Source organism: Anabrus simplex, chromosome 8 (genome assembly GCF_040414725.1).
Source record: "Anabrus simplex isolate iqAnaSimp1 chromosome 8, ASM4041472v1, whole genome shotgun sequence".
NCBI lineage: Eukaryota > Metazoa > Arthropoda > Insecta > Orthoptera > Tettigoniidae > Anabrus > Anabrus simplex.
Genome location: NC_090272.1, coordinates 163,147,040 through 163,159,313, shown reverse-complemented (window position 1 = coordinate 163,159,313; position 12,274 = coordinate 163,147,040). Strand labels below are relative to the sequence as shown.

Genomic DNA, 12,274 nt, shown 5'->3' with positions numbered 1-12,274 from the left:
CAGTACTGATCTGCATTTCGGGCAGTCGCTCAGGTGGCAGATTCCCTATCTGCTAGCCTTTTCTTAAACGATTTCAAAGAAATTGGTAATTTATTGAACATCTCCCTTGTTAGGTTATTCCAATTCCTAACTCCACTTCGTATAAATGATTATTTGCCCCAATTTGTCCTCTTGAATTCCAACTTTATCTTCATATTGTGATCTTTCCTACTTTTAAAGACACCACTCACACTTATTCGTCTACTAATGTCATTCCACGCCATCTCTCCGCTGACAGATCAGAACATACCACTTAGTCGAGCAGCTCGTCTTCCTTCTCCCAATTCTTCCCAGCCCACTCTTTGCAACATTTTTGTAACGCTACTCTTTTGTCGGAAATCACACACAACAAATCGAGCTGCTTTCTATTGGATTTTTTCCAGTTCTTGAATCAGGTAATCCTGGTGAGGTTCCCATACGCTGGAACCATACTCTAGTTGGGGCCTTACATCCCCTAAACACCCTCATAACCATGTGCAGAGATTTGTACCCTTTATTTACAATCCCATTTATGTGATTACCCCAATGAAGATCTTTCCTTATATTAACACCTAGATACTTACCATGATCCCCAAAAGGAACTTTCACCCCATCAACGCAGTAATTAAAACTGAGAGGACTTCACCTATTTGTGAAACTCACAACCTGACATTTAACCCCGTTTATCAACATACCATTGCCTGCTGTCCATCTCACAATATTATCGAGGTCACGTTGCTGTTGCTCACAATCTTGTAACTTATTTATTACTTTATACAGAATAACATCATCCGCAAAAAGCCTTGCCTCTGATTCCACTTGTTTACTCATATCATTTTTATATATAAGAAAACGTAAAGGTCCAATAATACTGCCTTGAGGAATTCCCCTCTTAATTATTACAGGGTCATATAAAGCTTCGCCTACTCTAATTCTCTGGGATCTATTTTCTATAAATTTAGGAACCCATTTGGTCACTCTTTTGTCTAGTCCAATTGCACTTATTTTTTTCCAGTAGTCTCCCATGATCCACCCTGTCAAATGCTTTAGACAGGTCAGTCGCGATACAGTCCATTTGACCTCCTTAATCCAAGATATCTGCTATATCTTACTGGAATCCTACAAGTTGAGCTTCAGTGGAATAACCTTTCCTAAAACCGAACTGCCTTCTATCCAAGCAGTTATTATTTTCGCAAACATGTCTAATTTAATCAGAAAGAATGCCTTCCCATGTCAAACTTACTGGCCTGTAATTTTGAGCTTTATATCTATCACCCTTTACTTGATACACAGGGGCTACCATAGCAACTCTCCATTCATCTGGCATAGCTCCTCCGACCAAACAATAATCAAATAAGTACTTCAGATATGGTACTATATCCCAACATATTGTCTTTAATATATTCCCAGAAATCTTATCAATTCCAGCCACTTTTCTAGTTTTCAACTTTTGTATCTTATTGTAAATGTCATTGTTATCATATATACATAATACTTCTTTACTGTAGCCTTAGTCTCCTCCTCTATCTGGACATTATCCTTGTAACCAACAATCTTTACATACTACTGACTGAATACTACTTTTTGAAGATCCTCGCATATACACTCCCCTCGTTCATTAATTATTCTCGGAATGTCCTTCCTGGAACCTATTTCTGCCTTAAAATACCTGAAACATTGAAAACTCTTCTTAGTTTCCCCACACTGCTGAGAGTCTCCTAAGATAGAATATGATTAGCCAACTATATTTCATGGCGTGTCATTAGCGTGCTTAGATAATGTAACAGAAGTAATGTTCAAATTACTATCGCGTGGTCAAATGGCTGAGATGCTACCTGCATCCAAGTTAGCGAGTTCGATACCAGCACAGTCCAGTCTCATTTTAATGTGTTCACACAAGCCACAGTCAGGTCCGTATACTTACTAGTACTTAAAATTTCTCTGCAGGATAAAATTTGCGGCATTTCGGCGTCTTCAAAAAAATTAAACTAGTTGATAAATTTCGACATTTACTGTTCCTTCCGTAACAGATGATAGTGTATAATAATATAGAATATAACGTCGTCCTTGCTGAAAGCTGTAGAACGGATATCGTGTTTGGTAGAAGCCATTGTTGACGAGGTGTAACAAGTTGTTCGGTTATTTGGTGCTAACTAGATCGGCGAAGCTGGGTGTACAATCGCGTAAAGCACACGTTGTGTCCATGTACACGTCAGTAGCAGAGCGTAACATTCTAGAGATCTGCGCGTGAAGACAGGCCCCGTGTTCTGTCCATTCCCATTTCGGGATAGGATGGTCCTGATGGATAGGATGGTTCTCCGAGCTGAAATGGTAAAGGCTACGAGAGAGCAGGCTAATGTTGACAAGGAATACAAAAGTCTATAGTGCAGGGCACGACGGGATGTATGAGCAGGACTTATGCTAGGTTGTCCCCGTGTTCTGTCCATTCCCATTTCGGGATGGGATGGTCCTGATGGATAGGATGGTTCTCCGAGCTGAAATGGTAAAGGCTACGAGAGGGCACGACGGGATGTATGACCAGGACTTATGCTAGGTTGTCCCCGTGTTCTGTCCATTCCCATTTCGGGTTAGGATGGTCCTGATGGATAGGATGGTTCTCCGAGCTGAAATGGTAAAGGCTACGAGAGGGCACGACGGGATGTATGAGCAGGACTTATGCTAGGTTGTCCCCGTGTTCTGTCCATTCCCATTTCGGGATAGGATGGTGCTGATGGATAGGATGGTTCTCCGAGCTGAAATGGTAAAGGCTACGAGAGGGCACGACGGGATGTATGAGCAGGACTTATGCTAGGTTGTCCCCGTGTTCTGTCCATTCCCATTTCGGGATAGGATGGTCCTGATGGATAGGATGGTTCTCCGAGCTGAAATGGTAAAGGCTACGAGAGGGCACGACGGGATGTATGAGCAGGACTTATGCTAGGTTGTGTGTTTACGGAAAATTGTAAGGTGATTTTGACAGCATAGGGGATACTCATGGCCACTGTGAAAGTATCTGTTTACAAACAATTTTCCGTTACAACATTCTACATTATAACCGGTGGGCGTAATTATACAGGGTGGACAAAATAAAACAAATCCAGAAATTATTTATACGACTGACTCGGATATGACCCTTGTTAATGAACATGAGTAATTGCGCATCAAAATGCTGGAAACCGTGATTCCGATGCACCTGCTGTCACATGTCTGCGCGTAAGCATCTCCTCCCCAGCTTCCAAGTAGGTCGCTGTATCATTACATATGAGTGAGAGGAGCATACGTGTTTAGTGACCAGTTGAATGCATGACGCATCATGCTTGCGGGTTCGACTCCAGCTCAGAACGGTGGTATTTATAGGTGCATACATATTTAAGCCTCGTGTTGATAGATTTACAAGTAAGCAAAATAACTCCTGCTGAACAAAATTCAGGTACCACGGCGTCTGCGCAATTAGTGGGATGAAACACGATTGTATTATTATTATTATTATTATTATTATTATTATTATATAGAAAGTAATTTTCCTCTTGTCGAGGTGCACATGGCCCTGTGGTTCACTCAGCCTATACCACAAATGAGTACCAGGTTAATTTCTGGGGACAAAGGCAGCCGAGCGTAGAAGTAATATCTACCCTACCATGAGCCTAGATTACTAATTGTGGAACCCTTTACCTTACACCCCTCCAAGAGTCTTCATGACGTGTAAGGAGATAATCACCGTCATCATTATCATCATAATCATAATCTTAATCGTTATCTAGGAAAGAGCCGCCTACCAGGTTATTTCTTAGTGTAATTTTTGGAAGGTGGAGGGAAGTTCACTTAAGTACACCTGGTGCCGATGTTACTGATGGTGGAAGTCCTCCAAGGATCTGTGCATTACGTGACGTGTACGCAAACAGCTCTTATACTGACGATGGACTAGGACTGGAAAGGAAGCGTCGGTGGCCACAGTCACAGCATTTTCCTGGCATTAAACCGGAAAACCACGCATGAACATTTTCAAGACTCCCAAAAGTTGTGTTCGAACCCACTAAGTTCAAGTTGATACCGGACATATTATAACCCGACCCCGGATTTTTACGCAGTAATAGGTTGGAATGCAAACTTATTTGGTTTATAGGAAGTGTAATCTGGCCCACTCTTCCGTAATCTAGTGAGAGTTACATATGAGAGTTACATAAATTCCAGGAATTTTGTTGGTCTGTACCCCTAATACTTATGCAAACCTCATAGCATAACTGTTCTGCAGGGTAGTCTATACTTGTTACCCTTTGCAGTAAGTTCGCATTCTAACCTATTACTATATAAACATCCGGGCCCTAACTTATAACGTCTGTATAAGTACTTCTGCAGCTCAAAATACGTATTAGGAAACTTAGTGATTCTGATTTCTTAACTGTAAATTCTTCCTGAATGGACACCGCACACTTCGATCTTCTTGAAAGTGTAATAAAATGATTCCACAAAATTAGCCCACTACATACATTATTTAAGTTTCAGCTTCGGGAGACGTTGCGGATGAACAGCCATAAAGTCTGGAAGCACGAGTCTGACAAGTCAATTAGTGTCAATAACCACAAACTTTAATGTTATGTTGTTTCCCCTGAGGTGTGTTACTCGAAGTCTACCGTAACCTAGTTTTAAGATGATGAATTAATGAATGCAAAGCATACTCGCTGTTGAAGATAGTTAAAACGGTGTTAGTTGACTAGATTACAGCATCCTTCATTAATGTTTGGTCTAAAAACAAGGGATCCCACCTCTACCACCTCAAGGGTAGTGTACTCGATCGTCAAAATTTGGGTCGGGGATAAAACTGGGAGGGAGGACCAATACCTTGCCCAGGTGGCCTTACCTGCTATGCTGAACAGGGACCTTATGGAGGGATTGGAAGAGGGAAGGAAGCGGCCTTGGCCTTATGTTAGGTACCATCCCGGCATTTGCCTGGAGGAGAATTGGGAAACCACGGAAAACCATCTCGAGGATGGCTGAAATGGGAATCGACTCCCACCCCCCCCACCCACTGCTCAATATACCTTCCGAGGCTGAGTGGGCTCCATTCCAGCCCTTTTAACACCTCTTTCACACCACAGAGGTGGTCACTGTTTTTAATTATGAAACGTAAATGCAATTCAGAATTTAGATTTTGAAATTAGGAACAAATTTGTGATTTAACGTAAATAAATAAATGGATACTGGATAAAAGCCATCTGTGCTCCTTGGACGATCAGAGATCAGGATTGTAAACAACTGGAAGCGTTTGAGATGTGGGTCTGGAAACGAATGCTCAGGATTAAATGGATTGAAAAGAGAACAAACAAAAGCGTTCTAGAAAAAATTCAAGGGAAGAGAGAACTGATTTTAACGATACAAAGAAAGAGAGTTAAATTCACTGGCCACACCTTGCGACACAAAAGCTTTCTTACCAAAATGCTGGAAAGAAAATTCATGGGGAAGGAAGGACGAGGACGATCGTGGAAAATATTCCTTCAAGACTTAGCACAGAGTCTCCATTATGGTTTTTATTAAGAAATGAAATGAGGAGCTGAACAGGAGAGAATGGTTGCCTTTAAACACTGATGGCATTAAATGTCAGTAACACAGTGTTTGAAAATTTTAGGACGAACATTTATTACAAATGATTAAGCGTTCTGGGGATGGGTGTATGTGTGTGTGTGTGTCCATACCACCAACCTTCACAGAAGGACGCACATCCCCCGAAGTAGAGTAGGCTTCAGGCGCCAGGAAGGGTAACCGGCATTAAAACAGGGCAAATTCCACATTTGCAGAGTTTGCACCCGCGAACACACCAGGTGTGAGAAAGGAATAATCAGAACAAGACGAACAGGCAGAACAAGATTGACTAACATACATTACCGCTTGTTGAGTTTCTATTTTGTCAATACTACACAGTATGGAATTGAAAATTTCTATTTACTGCCTTCATTTTGTGTACGGACACAGTCACCTCCGATATACAGTCATCGCCCCCATGGTCACTTTTGTATCCTGGCGATGTCCTACTGGCTGCTGAGGAGGATCAACAGATTCAAGAGCAGGTTAAGCAGTGGGATGAAAACTAAGAGCACATAGACTTCGACTCATTACCAAGAAAACTGAGTACAAGGAGTGCGGTCCGCAGACAAATGGAACCATTCAGATTATGATGACGATGATGATGATGATTTTAATTTATTTAATTTCGTGTGGCTATTCCTAGCCTAGTGCAGCCCTTGTAAGGCAGACCCTCCGATGAGGGTGAGCGGCATCTGCCATGTGTAGGTGTTAATGTGGTGGAGGATAGTGTTATGTGTGGTGTGTCAGTTGCAGGGATTTTGGGAACAGCACAAACACGCAGCCCCGGGCCACTGGAATTAACCAATGAAGGTTAAAATCTCCGACCCGTTCGGGAATCGAACCCGGGACCCTCTGAACCGAAGGCCAGTACGCTGACCATTCAGCCAACGTGTCGGACGATGATGATGATGATGATGATGATGATGATGTTTGTTGTTTAAAGGGACCTAACAGCTGGGTCATCGGTTTCTGATGGTACGAGGTGAACGGAATGAAAATAAGAACTTCGAAATATATCGACTGACTAGAGTCTAAAACGAATGACGATAAACTATGAAAGTGAAAGAAAACAATCAATGGATGCTATTTACAATGCCTTAAGTACTGGGATGATGCTTATCTAAAGGGTCCAAAATACAGGTCACCGGCCCCTCATAATGGTACTAATCACCGGTAAAGTAGAACCATGGTGTTTCTCCTATAGTAGTACTAATCATAGGTAACTTAGGCTCATGGTTTTTTCCGCATGGTGGTACTAATCACGGGTAATGTAGACCCATTATATGTCAGACATAATGGCACCACTCACAGGTAACACAAACCTATGGTGTTTCGCACATAAGGGTGCTACTCGCAAACAACGCACACCCTCGAATAGTGGGACTAATCACAGGTCATGTATACTCAGAGTGTTACTCACATAGTGCTACTGATCACAGGCAATACAAACCCATGGAGTTCCTCACATAACTGTATTACTCTCAGGCAACGCTGCCCATAGTTTTCTTCACAGTGGTACTTATAAGGGACGCCAGTCAAAGCCGTGGTTTTTTTCACAGTGTGGTGCCAACCACAGGCAACGTAGACCCATGGTGTTCCTTACAAAGTGGTACTACTCATAGGTAATGCAGACCCATTCTGAACACAGTGGAACCGACCGGTGCAATGTACACGTCGGTGGATGCAGAGTGGGTTGTTGTCCCATAAGCTCTGTACTCTGACCGGCCAACCGAGCAGAGGAGAGGTGGTCACGGCTCTACCGTAGCTCTACGTCTGTGCATTCGGGAGACGGGCCTGGGGCACAGTGCTGCATTTCTCGCCTGGCCTCGCTCGTCGGCTGTCTTGAGAATGGTTTTCCGTGGTTTTCCATTCTCCTGCACTAAGGCGAATGCCGGGACAGTTCATAGTATAGGCCACGGCCGCCTACCCCCTCACCTTCTCCGCACATCTCCTTCACCATAACAAATCTCCCGGCCTGAGCGACGGCGTCACCGTCTAAGAGGCCCGCCTCCCCCTTCAGGGGAGGAATGAAAACCGGACTATTAGCAATGTACACGATTACACTTATAACAAACCACGCCCAGACCCGTAGTGTTTCTCGTATAATGGCACTGCTCCTATGTAACGTAGACCCACGGTTTTCCTCGCAAGGTGGTACTAATCGAAAGTAATGTCGACCCATGGTGTAATGGTACTAATTCTAAGTAGTCACATGGTTCTAATATCACCATCCCTTGGCCGCCACTTTTAGTCGCATATTACGACAGGCAGGGGATACCAAGGGTGTATTCTTCGTCGGCGTGTCCCCCCCCCACAGTGGGTGAGCCATTCAGATAGATGGCCAACAAAGTAGAAAAAAGTGAAAGTACCTTATTTCTTTGGTCAACCCTGAGTGTGACACTATTCCAGACAACCGTGCAGGAGTAAATATGGCTTGGATGAAGTGCTGACAAGCTACTGGTGTTCTCTGCGATCGTCGGATACCAATTCACCTGAAATCGAAGGTTTACAGGACTGTTGTTCGCCCAGTCGCTCTGTATGGCTCTGAATACTGGCCAGCAACAATCAAGCACGAGCAAGCACTTCATGTCATGGAGATGCGCATGCTTCGCTGGCCACTTGGATTACAAAGCTAGATCATGCCCCCAACCTAGAAATCCGGAAAATCTTGGGAGTTGCTTCGATCATAGACAAGATGTTCCAAATGGAGATTGGCTTGCAAAACAGCGGACCCTGCTCCATTGCGGGTCAAGCACTAAGGAGATGATGATGATGATGACGATGATGATGATGATGATGAGTGGATATGTTCTGGTACCGGTACTTTTCTGTACTTAACATCGTTTTGTCCTCTTTCCAACACAAATTTTGTTGAATTTTTCAATTTTTTTGCTTTATGCCCCAACGACGCAGTTAGGTTTTATGGTGACGATGGGATACAAAAGAGCTAGGAGTGAGAAGGAAATGACGATGGCCTTCATTATGATACATTACCAGAATTTTCCTGGTGCGAAAACGGGAAACCATAAAAATATCTTCACAGCAGCTGATAGTTGGATTTGAACCCACTATCTCCCGAATGCAAGCTCACAGCTACGCGGACATAACCGCACGGTCAACTCGCTAGGTGTGTTGAATCATTCTTTAGAGACACAATTTTTTGGATGGGTGCAAGGTTGAGAGAATAAAATACTAAAGAAATGATTTCCATCGTACGTGTTATGAAAAGGTATCATGAAAATCGTTCTGTTTCTTCTTCTTTTCCTTCTGTGCGAATATGTCATGCGGAATCAACATTTGTTGAGCTCTCCTCCTTGCCCAACAGTTCTTCATTTCCATCGATTCTTCTAATATCTGTTCCTCCGACCAGGTACGTCGTGTTGGTTTCTTCTCGTCTTCCTCAACCCCCCCCCCCCCCTCCGTGCGAACAATTTTCCTGATCACATTTCTAACCTGCAGGTTTAGCGATCCTAATTCAGTGAGTTCTTTCTCTACCTGCTAATACCATTTTTATCTCATACGTTCGACTTGCAAACAATTGCGTATTCTATAAGTAAGTCTGTTGCTATTCATTCTTTCCAAATGGCTTATACATTGACCTCATCGCAGTCTGATTGTATCGGTAAGTTTAGATAAATATATTTTAAACTATATTCCCGAGTTTGATTTGGGGTAATGTATTCCATTTTTAATTCTTGGCCCTTCCATTTTTCTCATGATTTTCCTTTCTTTAATCTTCAATTGTTCTTTTAAATTTGTATGATGTAAATTGAGCGTTTCTGACGCATAAAGAGCTTCAGGTTTGTTCACTGGTAAGTGATAACGAATTTTACTGTTCCGAGACAAACCTTTTTTGTTAGAAAAATTCTTTGTGTTTTGAAAAGCAATTTCCATTTTCTCAATATTTGAAGCTACAGATTAATTTTCATTGCCATTTTCAGCGAACCATTCACCTAAGTACATAAATTCCTTTACTCTTGCAAGTTTATTCATATCAATGGTAAGTTCAGGTGGAGCAGTTTTGATATTTGTCATAAATTATATTTTTCATATGAGATTTTAAGTCCTATCTTTGCTGCTTGCTCTTTCAGTGCAGCAATCTCTTTCTGTGCATCAGAGATGTCTTTGGTAATTAGGGCCATATCATCAGCAAACGCTAGACAGTCTGTTTTCAAATCCTTCGACATAAAATAATAATAATAAAATAAACTCGCGTCCTCGTCTTGAGATGCACTTTTTTCCGGCACACCCCCCAATGGAAGTGAGTTGCACGCACTATTTTAACCACACAGCAGGAATCCTGCCATTCTTAAATCCTTGGCAGTACTTGGAATAGAACCCGAGCCCTCGAGATCGGAAGCAAATAATGCTAACAATCACTTTTCGGAGGCAGGCAATGATAAAATTAAAATATGTTAAATGGATCGTCACTAATTCCTTGACATCAAAATGAGGAGTATCTGTTCGAAAGGTGCTATTTCCAGTTCCAAAACACAAATCAGTACTTCCTCCACATGCACAACAGTAGTTGAATGTTACCGATTGCCATAAATAATCCAGACCAGGAACATAGAATTCCTTTGTGTCAAACCCGATCATGGGTACATTCCATGTGCCTTTTATTTTACGTTTCTTGTGCTTTTCCCACAATTTTTTGAAGATAGAAATAGCATCTATTGAAAAAACACTTCTCTATTATACTCCTGACATTTCAATATAATTGAAGACATGCTCGCAAAAACGGTCTAACCCTCAAAATTAAAAAAAAAGTGAGTTAGGTGCTGCTATCTATTGAGCAACATGAATAGTAACTATTCCTACATACGTTAATATCAGGAGGGATCATTTAGAGGAATGCAGTAGGTGAAAATTTGAGTGTTTAACCTGAGGGCCTTTGTCAGAATGCAAAAATGGGCTAACCCCTATAGAGCAGAAATTAAATAAGTGTACGCAACATTGCAGGCTTAGCACTAACATTGTGGTGTAGTGTGGTGGTGAACCAATGATTGAAACAACGAATTTGCCGAGAGCGGCTAACATTATGAACATTACATAAGAATTTTAATGTAACTTATCATTAACAAAATCATTACTGAGAATACAATGTCCCTGATTATATATGAATATGTACCTACCCCAGAATGTTCATTGTATCAATGTTGGTGACCCTGGCTACTGCTTGTAAACAACAAACATGGACGACACAGAGACCTAGGCCTGTACTTCCAGCCTAAATCAAGGATATTTTAGACTTGTTGGATTACATACCCCCTCTGTATCATGCATACTACAGAAATCTTGCTTCCAATGCATGTAGTCCCGTTCAAGAAGAAGAAGACGATCCACTTTTTGATATTCCTGATTATGATTAGGTTATGGTACAGGATTAAGTACCTGTAGGCCAACCTCATTATTGCGTTTGTTGATATATTATGTATTATTTGTTTGTAACAACACTTTCCTTATCTATATTATATAATTTATTGCCAGGATTATTTGTATTTTCCTTCCATTTATCACAAAGTCAGGTAGGTATGTTACAAAACTAACACATGTACATTGAGTATACAACTTCCCTTAAGTTCATTTAGCTTCTGCATCGCTAGTCTGCAATAAAACAACTTAAAATTGCTATGAAAAGATTTTCCTGAATGTATACTTTGATTTGATGTGCAATACACCAGGTAAAATTAATGCAGTATATTTTTGTTTGTTCCGTTTGCAAAACTTAAATTTTCTCCTTTCAAGCAAAGTGAGGGTTAGACCGTTTTTGCGAGCATGTCTTCAATTGGACTATTGATATGATGATTTAGGCAGATGTTCCATTCAGTTTTTCTAGTAGGTCATTTCTTAACTTAACAAACGTGTGCAGAACATTTTAAAGCAGTTGTTCTCCTCGAAATGTTATATATATATATACATCAGACTTTACACGGCAAATTTCGGTTCTAGTTTCCTATCAACGAAGTGTAGGGACCTGTTTGCCAGATACAACAACAAAAACAATAAATACACATACAGCAAGCCCCGCTCAACCATTGAAGTTCGGGTTAAGGTGGCTATCGCGACCCTTTAAGATTCGTGCTTTTCCTAAACTAACTCGTACGTTCGTACGGATCAGGTAGGAACAAGAAAACGTTTCTTGTGCTAAAATAATAACGTCCATAGATACGCCTTGACATTGTTTCTTTTATGGCCGTAATTGTAGACATCATAATGAACGTTTGGGCTTTTGCCTTGTGAAGAAATCAAGGTAAAATTATTTACGTTCCACACTTTACTTCCCATCTTCTGAAGAAAATATCGACTGTTCAGAGAAAGATTTCTCCAGTAATGAAGGGTTGAATTTAAAAATGCCTTAACGTTAGTCTATAGTAAGTGGTACTCTCATTCGTCACCAGATGGCTCACTGGTTAGCATTCCAAGGGTAATTGACGACACCGTCTAAGTTCCAATTAAGATGTTTCTTGTTACACCATACATGCGTTGCGAAGTAACAGCAAGGTCACCAGACAAATCAGGGACAAATGTGGTCAAAGAAATAAAAATTATACAATACAATAAAACGCAACCAATGACTTACAGGTCAGAAGAATTAGTCTGCTGACCTTGCTCTTACTTCGCATCGCACGTACGGTGTAACAAAAAACCATCTTAATTGGAGCTTAGACGGTGT

The 12,274-nt window shown here is 41.4% G+C and overlaps 1 protein-coding gene across 1 annotated transcript in view; it reads right to left on the bottom strand.

Moving 5' to 3' along the window:
* LOC136879242 (dipeptidase 1) overlaps nucleotides 1-12,274 on the bottom strand; it is an 860,664-nt gene that overhangs the window by 601,699 nt on the left and 246,691 nt on the right. The gene's annotated exons all lie outside the window — the stretch shown is intronic.